We start from the raw sequence: 18,179 nt of genomic DNA on the forward strand, positions 1-18,179 counted from the left end.
GTCCACAGTTATCCTGAGAGTTCTTCTCTCAGCACTTGACAGTTTTATTTTCCCTGCTGGGGAGTACTTAGTCCAGTGCGAGGGCAAGGCAGGCTTGGACTGTGCTCAGCACCTCTCGTTGAGGGGGCTTCGCTGCTCTTGGAGAGAGGAACTGTGTTGCTGCTTTTCTCTGCTCCAGCAACAGGCCAAAGAGATGGAGACAGGGAGCTCTACTCAATCCTAACTCCTCCAGAACAGACTTGCAAGCATTTCAGTACGCACAGGATGAGAAGTTCCACCTCCCAAACTGCAAAATCCTAAAAATATACCAACAGAGATTTTCCAGTCACAAATGAATAAAGATCCAATTTTAAAACTTCCTTTTTTTGTTGTTATTAGAACGGCTGAGAGACCAAGGATGAGGTGGAGAGATCCTGGCTCTCCGGGCTCACTCTGTGGGAGCACTCAGGGGAGCACTCACGGGAGCACTCAGGGGAGCACTCCGTGGGAGCACTCAGGGGAGCACTCAGGGGCGCACTCAGGGGAGCACTCCGTGGGAGCACTCAGGGGAGCACTCAGGGGCGCACTCAGGGGAGCACTCCGTGGGAGCACTCGGGAGCACTCCGTGGGAGCACTCAGGGGAGCACTCACGGGAGCACTCGGGAGCACTCCGTGGGAGCACTCAGGGGAGCACTCACGGAAGCACTCAGGGGAGCACTCCGTGGGAGCACTCACGGGAGCACTCAGGGGAGCACTCAGGGGAGCACTCCGTCCAGCGCTCTGACAGCCACCACCTGCTGCCTCCTACCTGCATGTTAACAGGAGGCAGGATCTGAACCAGACACTCAGATACAGAATGGGGCAAGGCAAGTGACACTCTTCCATATACTGCTCTACTTTCTAAACTATTTATTAATGCAAGGAGAGCAGACGCTGTGTATTCCGTAGGTACATCCGTAATAAGATGGCGATATTAACCTTACTCCCCTCCACCTCCTCAGTATTTCTCCCTCCCTTCTGTTTCTTCATCAGGGTTTGCAAAACAAAATTTTAATCTACTCTATATTAGGCTTAATTCATGACTAATCATAATATCCATCAAGCATTAAGCAGGAAGATCACAATTCCACTCAAATATAAGCACAAGATTAAAACAGCGATCAAAGTGACCATTTCATTCCTGTATTTTTTGCATCCCATATTAATAGTGACCTATCAGAGAAAACATATATTTGTCTTTTGGACACTGGCTGATTTCACTGAGCATAATGGTTTCACAGTTGCATCCATTTTGTTGCAAAACACGGGATTTCATTTTGTATGACTAATTGGTTAGTATCGCACGGTGTGTTTGTTTATATGATATTTTCTTTATCCAGTCATCAGTTCCTGAGCATTTGGGTTGATTCCATGTCTTAGCTATTTTGAATTGAGCTAGAATAAACATAGCAGGACCAATAGCTCTCTTACATGCTAATTTCACTTTGGGTAAATTCCAGGGGTGGGATGACTGGGTCACGCGGTAGATCCATTTCCAGGTTGCTGAGGACCCATACTGTTTCCTTGATAGCTGTGCTAGCTTACGTTCCTACCAGCACTGGATTAGTGTACCTACGTGCCCACATCAACAACATTGGTTTTTTTTTTTTTTTTTTATGTATTTGGATGACAGACATCCTATTCAGGGTGAGGTGAAATCTCACACTGATTTCTATTTCCATTTTCTCAAATATTGGCCATTGGCATGTCTTTCCTAAGCCAACAGGTAGAGAGGGCTGCAGGACTGCTCTGCTTCCAGGCAATAGGCTTCGATGATCTTCTGCTCCGGAACAACTTTATGAGCAGGACGGTCACACTGTCGGTTACAGCCCGGTGAGAGAGGAAGGGAGGAGAGGAACCAGAGTATAGAAACTCATGTTGAACAGGGCACTTCAAAACGCTTGTGAAAAAACTAAGTGTATTATAAGTTCATTTATGTGCAAAAATCTGGAATTCATGTACAGTTTTCTCACAATATCCCTTTTCTATAAATTTTTGAAGATTTCTCAGATACAGTATTATGGAATATATGCATGTATGGTTACACATGTATATGCACATGTGTGTGTGTGTATAAACACTCGTCACTCCACCACAGTGAAAAACGTGATTTCTTCCATCAATCCAGTTACTTTTATGTTCAACCTTATAAAAGATCCTAAGAGATTCAAAAGTTTGGCCACCTTTCTCCAGCAACAAAGATGCATACCGTGTAGATTCATTGATCCATGGTCTGCCCACCGTGACCCCCTGCTTGCCAGGACTGAGGGAACAATCAGACTCAGCAAAGGGCACAGTACCTGACAAGGTCCTCCCGCCCCCGTCCTCAATGCAGCAATTTCAGATTCCCTTCTCTGACCTGTGTCAGCTTCTTTCCAACTCGGTTTCCTCATTCATTTTTGTCTTAGTCTTAGTTTGAATGCATACAGTATGCACAAACTTTTTATAAAGCTGATATTTTTCAAGACTCATTCATTCATTCATTTGAAAGGCAGAAGCAGAGAGAGGGGAGAGAGAGATGGGAGTCTTCCATCTGCTGGTTTACTCCACAAATGCAGCAAAAGCTAGAGCTGAGCTAGTTGGACCATCCTTCTTCTGTTGCCCAGGTGCACCAGCAGAGAAATGATTGGAAGCGAAGCAGCTAACACTTGAACCAGCACCCATATGGGATGTAGTGTCTACCCCTCGTACATACTTTCAAATCTCAGTCATACAAACAACAAGCCTTACTTGCATGTCTTCCATACAACAAGTCACAGCATAGTGGCTTACTTCAGCGTGACTTGGTTTATTCATTATATATTCATGTATTATTCCAAGATTTATTTATTAGAAAGTCAACAAAGATTGAAGGAGAAACAGAGAGGTCTGCATCTCTTGGTTCACACCCCAGCAGATGGAGGACCTGCAATGGTTAGAGCTGAGCCGTGCTGAAGTCAGAGCTGGGAGTTTCAATTGCATCTTAGGATCCCAAGCACTTGGGCTCTCTTCCAGTGCTTCCATGGCAGAGGGCTGGATTGAAAGCAGAGCAGCCAGAACACAAATAGGTGAGCATATGAGATGCCACAGGCAGTACTTTGACCTGACAAACCCATTGTAATATCTCGTTAAGTGTATTGCATATTTTATTGTTTCATCCCTTTTCTTCACTCTTGCTTTTTCACTTACTGTAGAGTTGGTAGCTTCTGGAAGTCACCCCTGGGCCTCTCACATAGGTCTCGCTTGTTCTTATACCCAGCTCCATGGTATCTCATGTGGACATCTACCATTTCTGATCAAATCAATCTTCCAAATAGATACTAGTAGCTGTTAATATTTTATAATTGTACATATTGTTGTAGCAGATACTATGTCTTTATTGGCGAGTGTTGGTGACTGATTTTTCAGAGTAATTTCTCGAAGTAGAAGTTCAGGGTTGAAGAATAAAACATAAATGCTGTGCTAGGAATGATCAAAATCCCCTCTACAAGAGTTGCCTGACTTTGTTAGTTTTTATTGGAAAGACATTGAGATGCAGACAGATACAGAATGAGTATTCACCTGCTGGTTTCATATCCAAATGCACACTGTAACTGGGCCTAGGCCTGGCCAAAGTCAGGAGTCCCAGATCACCACCAATTCCTGGGGCGCACGTGAGCAGGACTGTACTAGAAACAGGACCAAAATATCCCAGGCACTCCCTGATAAGATACAGCATCCCAAATGCTATCTAAATCTCATGCCAAGTGCCCCTGTGCTAGTGTGAGCTTCCACCTGCAATGCCTGTACTCAGAGAACTGTGTCAAGCTTGCAATGGAAAGTGTTCCTGTCCTATCCAAATGGCTTTGTCAGGAAGGGTGTTTCTGAATAATTTCAATGTACGTTTTCCTTATTATGAGTTAAATAACACCTTTTCTTAAAATGAATGACAGAGTCCTTGCATCACTTTTGAAAACTTTACAACTCAACAATGAATTGGAGCCCTTTTTCCTAAGGTTTTCCATCTTTCTCCCCAATGTGACAGTTCCTCCCGATTAGTGACCCAGCCCTTCACCTGCGTATTTTCCTACTTGTTTTCCGTTTCGTCTTATATGTAGAATTTACTGCCATGTTGAAGTTATTTGTGTGTGTGTGTGTGTGTAAGCAAACATCAGTGTTTTTATTTATTACAATTGCATTTCAAGCTTTGGTTAGAAATCTCTGAAATGTAGCTTCCTAAAGAATCCAGCTATTCCAAATTCATGGTTGCTGCTGCCCCGCCCATGGATTAAGCACACCACCTTCATGTTAAACTTGGTTTCTAATACACACTTGGGGCTTTTTCTCGGCCCTGTGCTCTATTCCATCTGTTCTTTCATGAAACTACTCATCCGTGAGTTACAGAAGTGTATTTTGCAATGCATTTCAATATTTGTCACTGCTTTCTCTCCACTACTTTGTTGTACACTTTAGCCTCAGACAAAATAACTTCATGGTGAAAGCTTGGGATTAAGTACAATTGTTTCTTAATCAACAGGTGCCGTAAATTTAGAGATTAAATGGGGAAAATTGTCACGTCGATTACATTGCAACATCTCCAGCCCGTGTTGCTTCTGTTTTGCAATTTCTCTCATACAGGTTGCAAGAATTCTTTTTAGGTTTAGTCCATTGGATTTTATCTTGAATTGCTGTTGTAATTTGGATTTTCTCATTTATTATACTTTTAATTGGCTCTTTTCATATGTAAGTAATTGATTTTTGCATGCTAATTTGATAATTCATTAATTTTCAACTAAGTTTTATCATTAATTCTCTGGAGTTCTCTTGTCTCTACAAATAAGAGCTTATTTCTCTTTTCTAATTCTTTTGCTTTCAATTCTTTTCTCACCCAATTACACTGGCCAATGGTTTCAGAACAATATTAAAGAGTAGTGAAGGAAGTACAATTTTTTTCTTTTTTCTGTCCTTGAGAGAAATATCTTGTCTTTCCCAGTTTAGATGATTCTGTAATCCTATGAGGTTGGCTGCTCCTGATCTCAGAGAGCATCCTGTAGAAATTTGGTCTGACAGCAGAGCCCATGTTGCAAGCCTGGGCCCCTACCACTGCTGACTCCCATGCAACGGTGACGAGTGTACCCAGACTCACAAGAAGGACAAGAGAACCAGCTCCTCTGATCTTACAGAGGGTCTCAAGTACCTCTTCAAAGGATGGAGATAAAAGCAAGTGCAGAACACTTTAGAACAAGTTTCACAAGACGTGCTTAAGCCTGTGGACACTCTGACGCAGACATGGACAACCTTTGGATTCTAGAACGTATACAGAGAACATGAAACAACCCCTATGAGGACAGATGGGCGATGCCACATCTTAGTGCAACCAAGATGATGTGGGGATGCGGGGACACAGAAATAGCCCTGGAAGAGAAAGGCTTCCTGCAGTGCCAAGGATCCACTAGATGAAGCTCAGAATCAGGACGCTGACCCAGAAAGCTTAGGCCACAGACCAGAGTCTGCACGTGCCCTGGGGCCTTCTGTCCACTCCTGAGGCCCCAGCAGCATGCTCTCCCCCTACACCACGCCCACCAGAGACATGCTTCTCTCTCTGCTTCTCCTCTCATCCTCTCCATCCCAACCAGAAGTCCACATAAGTGTGCTATCCCCTCACCTTCTGAAATGAACATTCAAACATTAAATTAAGAATAAAATTATTTGCATAAGTATTACATTCAATCTCATAATTTTCTAAGAAATTTCTCCATATTCCAGGTTATTTCCTCCTTGACACATTTTATTCTTTAAAAATTTACTTTTTTCTCTTGATTACCTTGTTACTAGTTTTTTTTTCTTGCCTTTAAAATAATTGTACTTAATGCAATCCACATTTTTTTCTGGTTTCCTTACCTCATTTTTGCTCTTTTTAAAATCATTATTAGATATTTATTTCTGCCTGCCTTAATACTTTTTCTCATTGTTTTAAGTTTCTTTTTGTCTTTTGGCTGACAGAAGCTGGGCCTATAAATTTTCTATCATCACTTTTTAAACATACCTCATTGACTTTTTACTTATTGCTAAAACAGTTCTTTTTACTTTTGAATAACAGTTTCAAACACTAATTCTTCTACATTGTATGAGTTTTCTTCTTCAGGGAATGCAATCACCTGTGTATGCAGACACTCTTGGCAGATTCAAGGTCAATGGGATCCCGAGAGCTTCATTTTGGGAAACTGAACCTTCACTGTTCAAACTAGGAAGTCCATCACTTGGGGGAACAGGACAGCAACAGGCTAGACGTGCAGGAAAAGGTGGAAGCCACAGTCCTGGGGCAGGTTTTCTCCTTTCCGCCAAAACAACACAATGAGAGCAGATTTCATGTGTCGCATAAATACAATTTCAAGAACAAAGCAAATGTGTAATCAGCAGCTTGAGGCTGCACTACATGAAGTGTTCAACACATACAAAGTCAGAAGACCACTGCTCCGCAGAAATACAGCCACGGGCTATAAACGATGCCAGTGTCGCTCTTACGCAGTCAGGTTTTGTGGTTGCTATTGTTCTATCAGAAATCAGAGAAAGTCTGATAGTTCACCTTTGGTAGAAAATCTTGAATTTCCTTTACGTCTTTTGACTGCTTAGATAAGCCCCCGTATTAGCAAGTGCTGGCTCCTTCTCGGGGCTCGGTTGACTGTACAGGTTGCTACATCTAGGAAAATCAACTTTGGGAGCTCAAGTCACTGGGCATGACCATCTCGCAGACAAGGAACGCTGGAGTCAACACAACCATACACTATCTGCCTCTTCTCTCACTGACATCATTTCCCCCTCTCATTCTTCTTCTTTCTTTTTATCTCTTATTGCCTCCTCTAAGGTCTCTTCTCCATGTGTTTTTAGCTGCTCTTGAATTCTTCATTAAGTCTGTGCTTCTAGAACCTCCCTGCAACCCCACCTCCACTGTCCATATGCTTTCTTCTTGCTCTCCTGTGCTCCATTAACTCTTGTCTTTCTCCTGTTGTGTGTCTCACTTCTACTTTCAATTCTCACTCTTTTTATGTAAGGTGTTTCTTCAAATCTGGAAATGTTTGTTCGAGTCATAGAATTCCATTTCAGTTGCTACGTGACAACCTTCTGTTTTATTGTTTGTTTTTTTTCAGAGAACTTTGATCAGTTTCTAAGGACGGATTCATACACTCTCTTTTGTTTTTCACAAGAGCTTCACAGGAGTGTGGTCATGTTTGTTATCCCAGTTCACAAGGCAGAATTAACAGTTCCTTTAGGCTTTGACTGGTTAAGTGCCTTCTCTGAAGGAGGTGTTAGGCTGCCTGGGATGGGAAATCCGCTGAAATTGAGAGCAGAGGCCACCAACAGGAATGCCAGGGAGGATCTGCAGCCAGGCACCAGCTCAGCCTGCAGCCAGGCACCAGCTCAGCCTGCAGCCAGGCACCAGCTCAGCCTCAGCTTTGCTGCTGTTCTTGTTGCTGAAAAGGAGACAAGAGCACTGGGACAGGAAAACATTTCCTAACGTTACCTTTCAGTTTAAGAGTTTGGGAGTAGAGTGAAATGTTTCTCTTCCCTGTTTTGGGTCACTTTAGTGTCTCATCTTAAACAGCAGACCCTCCTTCCCTTTTCTCATCCCTCTTCTCCAGCTTCCCCTGGCGTTCATGCATGCACACACATACACATACACATACACACACACACACACAGCCCCACCCTGCAACCTACCTCAATCCTCAGACCTGGGCTCCTTTCTCAAAGGCAACTGTGAGAGGGTCTTAATGAAAAAGGCTGGATAAAATATTACCATAACCTCTGGAGGCAAGGAGTAAAGCCCCTATTAGAATTCGAGACCTACAGCTGGGACTTGAGGCATGGGGGCAGGAGATAAAGTTCACTATTGTTAGCTTACAAGTGGCTCAGACTTCCTGGCAACGGTGGTGAATCATTCAATCCTTTATGCAGGCCCTCAGCAACAGCCCACTGTTTCCCAACAAAAAGGGCATTCAGGAAGAGCGAGCTGGCTCTCGGGCCTTGGAGAACCAGCTTGGAGGCCCTGAATGGGCGCTCTGGCCTCCCAAGTCAATGGGCTGCATGGGAAAGGCAGTGATGTCACCCCCAATGCATCTTCGGTTCTGCCCTCCTTCCCCTGCTCGCTCCCCTTTGCCGCCTGCTGCCCAGTCTTGTTTCTCCCCTCTCTTCCTCCCTCCAGCTTCTCTGAGGTCACTGTTTCAAAGCTGAGAGCTCAAATCCACTGAAGGCCTACAGCAACAGTACTGCCTTGGTAACCCTAGGTTTTCTCTACTTGATGTTTTGCACAAAAAGAAAAAGATGTTTAAAGGAGGGATAAAAATAAAAGAGGGAGCGAGTCCCGGACAGCCCTGGTTGGGAAATGACAGAAGTCAATGGAGTGTCAGCCCAGGAAAGCTAGTGGGAAGCATGGGCGAGCCAGGGAGAGCTCTAGGGCCACCTTGAAAGAAACCGCACTGCTGGTCCAGGCACACAGGTGCTGGGTGTTCTGTAGCACAAGAGAAGAGTGAAAAAATCTTTCCAAAAAAATCCTGAAAATGCCCGGAACCGCCTAAGAAGGAGGAAGCTGTCAGAGCAGCAGTGGTCTCTGGAGAAGAGGAGCAGAGAGCAGAGGGCTGAAGAGGGCTGTGCAGCAGGCAAGGAGCCGACCTCCACACAGAGCCCAGGGCCTGGCGCTTCCACATCCTGCAGCTGCACCAGCCAGCACAAGGTCAGAAGCACCCACCATCTCAGATAACCACTGCTCACTCCTGGAGAACGGACCTGAACTCATGAGAGAAAGTAAGTGGCTAGAATGTACAGTAGCTCTGTTTCCAGTGGCCGGGGCGTCCATTGGATGGGATGTCCAGTGGCTGGGGTATGCAGTGGGTGTTGTGTCCAGTAGTTGGGGTGTCCAATGACAGGAGTGTCCAGTGGCCAGAGTGTCCAGTAGCTGGATGTCTTGTGGCCCAGGTGTCCAATGGTAGGAGCGTCCAGTGGCCTGGGTGTCCAGTGGTCTGGGTGTCCAGTGGCTGAGTGTCTAGTGGCCTGGGTACCCAGTGGCCTGGGTGTCCAGTAGCTGGGTGTCCAGTGGCCTGGGTGTCCAGTGGCCTGGGTGTCCAGTGACCAAGTGTCCAGTGGATGCTGCATTCACTTGCTGATGAATTCAGTTAGTTGACTAAGCTGTAGTTAATATAAAGCAATAGGAAATGACTGTTTTTCCCCATCGGTCTTTACACATGGGCTGTGGAGTGCATGCCCCTGGTTCTTACATGGGCACAGCCTCTTGCTTTCAGTCCTTTTCAGATGTTACGTTGATTTAGTTTCCATGTGGAAACCTCCCCCTTCAGTTTAGAATCAGAATTGAATCTCATGAACAGTTCATATTTTTCCTGAGAGATGGGCTGAGAGTCACTGGTTGGATGCACAATCATTGACCATAGTGCCGAATGCACAGCTGGGCACAGGCACCTTTGGGTCTCCAGGTCCCTGCAAGGATCCCCATGAGACATACTTCCCACGTCTTGCTGTTTTTGAACTCCTCATCTCTGCCCAGTAGATGTTCCAGGCCCTAGCGGAGAATCCTGTCCCCGTGGCAGGCTGTCCTCTTGGGTGGGATCTCTTCAGAGTGCTCCACAGCAGTCATCCTCTGCAAGACGCACCTGACCTTACAAAACTGTATCCCAATCCCATTTCAGCCTATCCCCACCATGTGTCTAAGCAGGCAGGTATCAGGGCCATTCTCACCCTGATTCCATAGTCAAATTCAAGTCCACGAGGCTCGGCCACTGGCCAGATAGCCCACTGCAGTGGATGGAATCTCAGAATCGTATGGCTGAGCAAGTTCCCAGAAGACCCAAGTCCTTTCCTGACAGCCTTGCCTGATGTTAAAGTTTTGTTCTTTTAGTGCTTGCTTTCATATGGCTTGCACAAATTTGGAACTCAAGAGCTCCCTTAATCTGTGTTACAGAAAAACAGAGAAAACTATGAGACCAGGCTGGCACCTTTCCATTCCTCACTGAAATTCTCTCATATCCACCGTGCCCTGCACACGGCACTCTTCTGACGGCCCCAGAACTCACTCGTGCTGCAAGTTCTCCATCTAGGCATTGTGCCTCTCTTGGGTCTGTGGCCATGCAGACTGGCCATTTTTTCCATCTCTAGGGTTCCAAAAGAAATACTGAAGTAGAAAAGCCCCATTAAAAATCCTGTGGCTCTAAAACATTCTCAATTATGAGCCACATCCAGAAGCCTCTTCTGAATGCCTCATAATCCATTCATCTTCCTCCCTCGGTGGGTCTCACGCATGCACTTATCTCCCATACGCTCCCCTCCTGAGCAGTGCCCTGATTCTCCTGTGCGTAACTACACCACCCTCAACTTCCATCTATGGGGTCAGACTGGGGCTTCCCAGTCTCTAGGGGTGAGATTTAAATTGTGTGGATCCAAAGCAGAGCACAAAACTCCCTAAGCATGAAATCAGTTCAGGAATGGCAGCCATACAGGCCAAATTGCCCAGGCCATACCAAATCTCCTGCCCAGACACAGTTCTGTGGCTCCTGCTGGGATTGTGGTAACTGAGCCTGGGTCCTTGAACATGGACAGTGCCCCTTGCTCAGGGTGGGAAGAAGCCAACAAGGAGAGTCAACAGACTGACAAGAGAAAACCAACATCCTGATGACGTCTTAGTCCCTGCATCAGCCTGCACCGGATCAATTCCCAGATTTTTAAAAATATGAGCCATTCAATTTCTTGTCATAAAACCAATTTGGAGCTTCCTCTGTATTAATGGAACCAATTTTCCAACTCTCTCGTATGCAAATTCCAGAAGTCATTTTTAGCTCATCTGTCACTATTATCCTCAGGAACAAGTTGCTGAATTCTGTCTTTTTTTCCCTTCCTTCAAAAATCTCAGAAAACTGCTTAGGCCCTGCGGTTGTCAAAGCCCATCACCACCTCCCTCCAATTTCCTCAGCCAGAGGAGTCCGGATTCCTACAGCTGCGTCTACACTATGCCTGGCCAAAACTGCACACTACAGTGGGTTATTCTTTGGCAGACACTAACCCCATCATGTTTTCAGAGTTCACTTGGGCTTCTTATTTTCTCATTGTCATAATCTCCTTTCCCAATCCCTTGAAACTTGCCATGCCCTGGCCCCACTTTCTCATTCTTGTTTCCAACCCAGCCCTTACCAAGAATGTTCACACTGTGAGTTCCTCACACAGGGTTCTGCTCCCAGCCAATAACTGGGCAGGGCAGTTGAAAAGAGATCCTCTCTGCTTCTCCCGCAGGTAGGATTTCTCAACTGTGTGGCCTGCGTTCAGGGCCATCATCCACTGTCCTGGCAGGAGTCCTCCTGCCTGCTGGGGTAGATTAAATCATACACGATGCCCTTGGCTTGTGTTTGGAGACCCTAACCACGGTACTTCCTTTTGTGGCTTTCTTTATAAATTTTCTCTTTTCATAAGTAACCAAGTTAAGCAGAGCCATCAGGGTGAGTCCTTAAACAAAGGGATACCTAAAGACATAGAGGATACCCAGCGTAGAGGAAACCCAATGTAGAGGAAAGACCCTGGGACGATGCCGCCATGGTGGCCTATGAAGGACAAGGGGGAGGAGGCATGCGCACTGCCGAGGAGTGAGGCTGGACCCACTTCCAGCTCGATGTCCTCAGCAGGCACCATCCCAGAAGACACCTTCATCCGGGACTTAAATGCCTGCGTGGGCAGCCTGGTCAGTAACACTTCGTCTGTCATGCACTCTGGGAAACTGACAAGCATCTCCAATTGTCTTTAGAAACCTGCTTCTTGGTGACCTGAATGAATGCAGAAGGCACAGACAGGAGTGATGATGACAGAGCAGGCAGGCAAGACAGGAAGCTGAGGTGTACAGACAAGTTCATCAATTGCCTGCTCTCGGTAAATGTAAGGCATGTACAGCTCCCTGCACAGGGTGGACAGCCGAGCTACTGAGAGGCTCCCAGCATGAACCTCAAGAGAGCATCACGTACAGGGAAATACAGTGCAGGGGTGGAGGCAGTTCTTACAAGTACAGGGAAGGCAAGGCTGGCTTGGTAAGGATGCACTCCAGAGAGTGGGACCAGAGAGATGCTGACAGCAGGGAAAGGTGAAGCGTGAGAGCCAGAAGGCACATGGCTAGTTGTCTGGAAGCCTCAGCTCAAGACTTGAAGGCCAATGTGGTACCACACTGGAGTAGTTCATCTGCTGCATGGAGTCAGCTGTGAGCATGACGCTAGAGGTCCTAGTGGGAGCAAGGATGTGCACAGGGGCCCCCGAGGGTCTTAGCATACAGAGCCTCTGTATCACACAGGATGCAGTACCGCCCTTGCTAGAAGGACTGACATGCTCTCTGGCTTGCACTCCCTGCAGTTATGCCAGATCAGGGCCCACTGGAGCTGACCTGCCAGGCCTATCCTGAAGCGACATCCTGGGAAGGTACAATTCCTAAACCCACAGAGTGTGGCTTTGCCTCTCTTGTCCACAGAGCCTCAGCCAGCACCAGGAGCTGCCAACCTACCTGGACCCAAGGGCCCAACTCATCCCTGGGGGGTTGTGGTAGGTATCATGGCCTTGGAAGAGGTTGGTCATGACACGTCTTTCAGGGCACCTGAAATAGCAGGTACAGTTTGCTGCTAGGATACAAGTTGTGCCTAACACCAGGGGCATCCTGATGGGATTGCGTCCCCAGGGAGGGAGGATGCATGGTCAGGGAACCCAATGGTAGAAGTAAGAATGGAACCTTCCATGTCCCTCTTCATGATCTACTGAAGGAGTTAGTCTTTCTCAGGCTGCATGCTGGGCCTGCCGCTCCCAGGCCCATCTTTGTAGTCTATGAAGGAGTTAGTCCTTCTCAGGCTGCATTCTACACCTGAAGCCCACAGACCCTTTTCCCCTGCTGGGAAAACAGGAAAGTCCCAGAGGGAACACAGGCAGTAAGCCCTATCTGGACACTCTAGATTCCTCAAGTTGGAAACCTGTAAGTGAAAGTGGTGTCATGCTGATTAACTTCATGAGGAGCTGATCTATTTTTAAAGATTTATTTATTATGTTTATTGGAAAGTTAGATTTACAGACGGGAGAGACAAAGATCTTCCATCTACTGGTTCAATCCCCAAGTGACCACAACATGTTGGAGCTGAGCCAATCCAAAATCAGGAGCCAGGAGCTTCTTCCAACTCTCCTACGTGGGTGCAGGGTCCTAAGGCATGGGGTCATCCTTCATTGCTTTCCCCGGCCACTAGCAGAGAGCTGGATGGGAAATGGAGCAGGTGGGACATGAACCAGTGCCCATGTGGGATCCCAATGCATGCAAGGCCAGGACTTTGGCCTCTAGGCCAGCATGCCAGGCCCGAAGAGCTGATCTTGACATGCAGGAGAAGACAGAGCCACCTGTCCACAACGAGAGCAGGGGAGTCACAGGTCTCCTGGACTGGTTCTCAGCGCCCTTTCTCTAGTCACAGCCATGAACAGAAGCATGAAATAGTCTCAGACTGTGGAGGCTCAGGCCACAGCTCCAGTAGCTAGCTATAACCATGAGGCATGCTCTTGCTAGGGGTACAACTGGATCCTCTAAACAATGCCACTACCGCTTGATATCCAGTGGGGATTGGCTCTAGGATCCCACAGGGGCCAAAACCCACTCATATAAAGCAGCATGGGATTTGCCCTTAATCTACACACTACTTCCTCCTGTGTCTGTACCATCCCTGAATCATGTTTCATGCCCGATATAATGTAAATGCTATGCAAATGGCTGTTCTACTGTATTGGCTAGGGAATGACAAGAAATCGTGTAAACTGGAGACAAAATTACTGTTTCTGACTACTGCAGACAGTGACTGCCTAGCTCCTGGACCCCATTCTGAAGAAGAGTCCTTACAGGTGTCCTTCATTTAAGCATATCCAAAGCTACTTTGTCATTGCCAGAACTATATGATGAAAAAGAAACATTACGTATCATTATACGAACACAGGCAACACCTCTAGCAAAATCTGACACCAACCATGATAATAATAAACAAACAAACAAAACAAACAAACAACAACAAAGGCTCTCAAAAAACCAGGAATGGAGGGAGACTTCCTTAACTAGACAACATGTGTTGGCAGGAAGCCCACAGCTGGCTTCACCTTGGTGAAGAAGGACAGACCATTTCCCCTAGTCAGGATCCAAGTAGAATTCTGTCCTGGCCATTTGTATCCAACTCAGGATTGGGGGTTCTAGCCAATGCAATAATTCATTCAAAAAATAAATGCCATGCAGATTGAAAGGGAGAAATTAAGCTCTACCTATTTGCAGATGCCAGTTTTCTATGTGGCAAAGTCCAGGGCATCTACAGATACTAGCTGTTAGAGATTACTGGTGAGTTCATCAGTCAACCCCATACACGAAGTCACATTTCCAGACATCAACAAGAGTCTGTGAGCTGCAACAGAGTACAGGTCTCTCCTCTCTGCAACTTGACCAAAGTTCAGTGTAGTTTCTAACCAAAATATCCCGGTTTGTTTGTTTTACAAAGCGTTTCCTCACTTACACTTTTTTGAAAATCAGAGTGACACAGATGCCCCAAATTACTGCTATGAGCAGAACAGGGCCAGGCTGCGGCCAGAAGGCAGCACCTCTGTCCAGGTTTTCTCAGTGAATGACAAGGACCCAAGTACTTGAGCTGGGCTGATGTTGTGGCATAGCACGGAAAGCAAGCACCCTCAGTACCAACATCACACTTGGACAATAGTTGCTCCACTTCTAATCCAGTTGTCTGTCAATGACCTGGAAAAGCAGCAAAAGGTTGTCCACTCTCTTGGGCTCCTGTCATTAAGTTGGAAGTCTTGGCTCCTAGCTTTCATCTTCCCTGGCTCAGGTACTACAACTGTATGGATAATGAGTCAGTGGGTGGAAGACTTCCCAACGAAAGTCAAGTGGCAGGAGTCAGCTGACACTGTGTCAAGGCTGGGCAGTGTGTCAGAAAGCAGAACAAATGTCTGAGACAGACCGACAGGCATAGACCCAACAGATTTCCATGGACTTCAACAACAACTGGAAGAGGAAGGGTCACCTTTTCTGAAATGGGTGCTGCAATGATTCTTATAAAAAATAGGGAAGGACCAGCGTGATAGCACAGCGTAGTGGTTAAAATCCTCACTTGGAACACACCGGGATCCCATATGAGCACAGGTTCTAGTCCCGGCAGCCCCGCTTCCCATCCAGCTCCCTGCCTGTAGCCTGGGAAAGCAGTCGAAGACGGCCCAAAGCCTTGGGACCCTGCACCCACATTGGAGACCCTGACTTCAGATTGACTCAGCTCCAGCTATTGCAGCCTGTTGGAGAGTGGACCATCAGACAGAAGATCTTCCTCTCTGCCTCTCTTCCTCCTCCCTCTGTATATCTGCCTTTCCAATAAAAACGAATAAATCTTCAAAAAAAGTAAAAAGTAGGAAAAATTATTTCAATCTAAAGCTCACTGAATGTAGTTCAAAATGAATCATGGGCTTTCAATATAAAATGAAACATTTTAGCGGGTGTCGGGGGATGAGAACATCTTCAGGACCTGTGCTAGGAGTTATTATTAGCTATGGCACCAAAAACCAGGATCCAGAGAAAACATTGAGAAATTGTTCCTGAGGAACTCTTGGTCTGTGAAAGACTTCCTTAAGACAAACTACAAACTGGTTTAAAAAAATGCATTTTTGACTAAGTATTACTATAATGAATTTTAAAGAACTCTTAACAGTAAACATAAATATATAAATAAACAATCCAATTAGACCATAGGCAAAGACATTTCACAGCAGAGAAAATGCAGATGGCAAATAAGCAAATGAAAAGATGTTCAACATTGTTAGTCATTAGGGAAATGCAAATAACAACCCAAATGAGTTATCATTGCAGACCCATCCAAGTTACTCCAATGAAACACAGTGAGAACACCAATGCCAGCATGCAGACAGAGATTAGACCACACCGCATTGCAGAAAAATGCCATGGCCACTCCAGAACAGTCTGGACACTTTTTAAAAAGAACTAAACATGAAACCAACATGTGATGCAGCAACTGCATCGGGAAGTTTTCTTGAAGAGACGGAGACTTGAGTCATAGGCAAGTGTCTGAGCAGCTGTGCCTCTGTCAGCCCACTGGCTGTTACACGGTGCACGGTTCATGCAGGCTGGTGCTCAGACCACAGACTCCACAACAGAAAGATTGACACTTCACAGGAAAGTTCTTCCAAACAACCATGGAGAAATAAAATCAAAAGTTTATTCAGATGCAAAAGTAGCATAATTATGTTCATAATGTACATTTCCTATGATGGTTTGCAAATACTTCATCATGGATTTCCAAAACCATGGCATCAAAATAAACTTACCAGGGCTGGAGTTGCAGTGTGATGTTCTACACTGCCAGCATCCCATATGAGAGTCAGAGGCCCAGCTGCTCCACTTCCTATCCAGCTCCCTGCCAATGTGCCTAGGAAGACAACAGATCACGGCTGAAAACTCGAGCTTCTACCATCCACATGGAAGACCCAGATGGAGTTTTGATTTCCTGACTTCATCCTGGCCCACTTCCAGTCACTGCAGCCATTTGGGAAGTGAGCCAACAAAAGAAAAATCTCTCTCTCTCTTGCTCTCTCGCTTTACCTTTAAAATATGTAAACACATCTTTAAAAAACTAAACTTATCCTTTCATTTATTTTTCCACAAAGTTTGTGCAGCCTCCTTGAACATATAAAGAATTATTCTGCGTGAAAAAACAACAACAACAAAATATAAGACGGCTTATTGGCTTATCACTCCATTCCTAGAGCATTTTGACATGAGAAAATTATGGAGACAGGAAACAGAGTTCTAACCGACAGCACATGGATGTCGGAGAGAGTGGTGAAAACAACCAAGGAAAGCAGCCAGCAGAGGTGGTCATGCCTGTAACTGAATAGTGGTAGTGGACACGCAGATTTCCCTGGATGGGAGAACTACACAGAGCTACACACACGCACACACACACACACACAGATAGAACTGGTAAGATCTGGGAAGGTGGTGGGGCACATCCTGGTTGGTTTCTTGGTTGTGATACTATTCTATGTTCAGGCAAGGTTAAGGATGCAAGGGTCCACTCTGTTCTAATTTTTGCAGCTGTGCATGAGTCTACGAACGATTCCGCAATGAAGCGCTTCAAGCACACACAAATTCACCTGCCCCTGTCCTGGTGTTGGGCTGAATGGTTCTGGAGCAATCCTGATCGCTTGTGTCTTCACAAACATCGCAGCTGATGCTGGGGCTCAAGGATACCCGGGAAGCCTGTCCAGAACTCGCCCGGTTCATGGCCTTGGCCTTGGAATTTCTGGCAGGGCTGTCCTGTGTGGCTGAGTTCAGACATAAGAATCCCTCACACAGTCATTCTTACTCCATGAGCCAGTCTATCAACTTCATCCTCATAAAATGGAAGTGCGGCTGCCATGTCTAACAGCCCAGGCTCAGTAAAAGAGGGAAACAGTCATTTTCTTTAACAGAAAGACTTTCTCACACCGGAACCTTAGAAACAACACAGTTTTACGGACTTGTTGATGTGCATGAGCATGGGAGATAGTAAAAGGTTTCAATTTCCTTGCTGGAGCTGTATTTCTGGCTGCGAGTTTCCAATCAGCCCTCAGACATTTGCACTCTGGACGCTGGCAGAGAAGTCTCTACAAGTACTCCACTTGTGAGCTCAGGGTTTTAGCAGCTGTGCTTGTGTTGATCTGCTAAGATCTGGACTGTGGAGGAGATGTTACAACATTGAAGACATCACACACTGAATTCCATGAGGATTCAACCTCACAGAGGTCTGTCTGTAGGAGTGTAATGCTGAAGAAGGGGGGTTCTAAATGGGTCCCATGGAGCTGGCATTGTTCCCACACCTGCCCCAGCGCTCACTGTTCAAAAGTCAGTAGTGCGGTTTTAATCATCTGTTTGCTTCCTAACAAAGAGAAGTGATCAGCCATGCCCTCTCCATGTCGCTGTATTAGCATCCCAGGGAGCTACTCACTCCTGCTGTCACAGGTGTACAGATGAACACACCAGAAATTCTCCATGTGGCAAAGGGATTCTAAGTAGAAAGCCTAGCGTAGCTGGGGAGGGATGGGGGGGGGGGAACTGAGCCCAACCTCTTCCACCTGCTCCTGTGAGTTTACACAGAGTCCAA

The sequence above is a fragment of the Ochotona princeps genome, chromosome 1 (assembly GCF_030435755.1).
Source record: "Ochotona princeps isolate mOchPri1 chromosome 1, mOchPri1.hap1, whole genome shotgun sequence".
Classification (NCBI taxonomy): Eukaryota; Metazoa; Chordata; class Mammalia; order Lagomorpha; family Ochotonidae; genus Ochotona; species Ochotona princeps.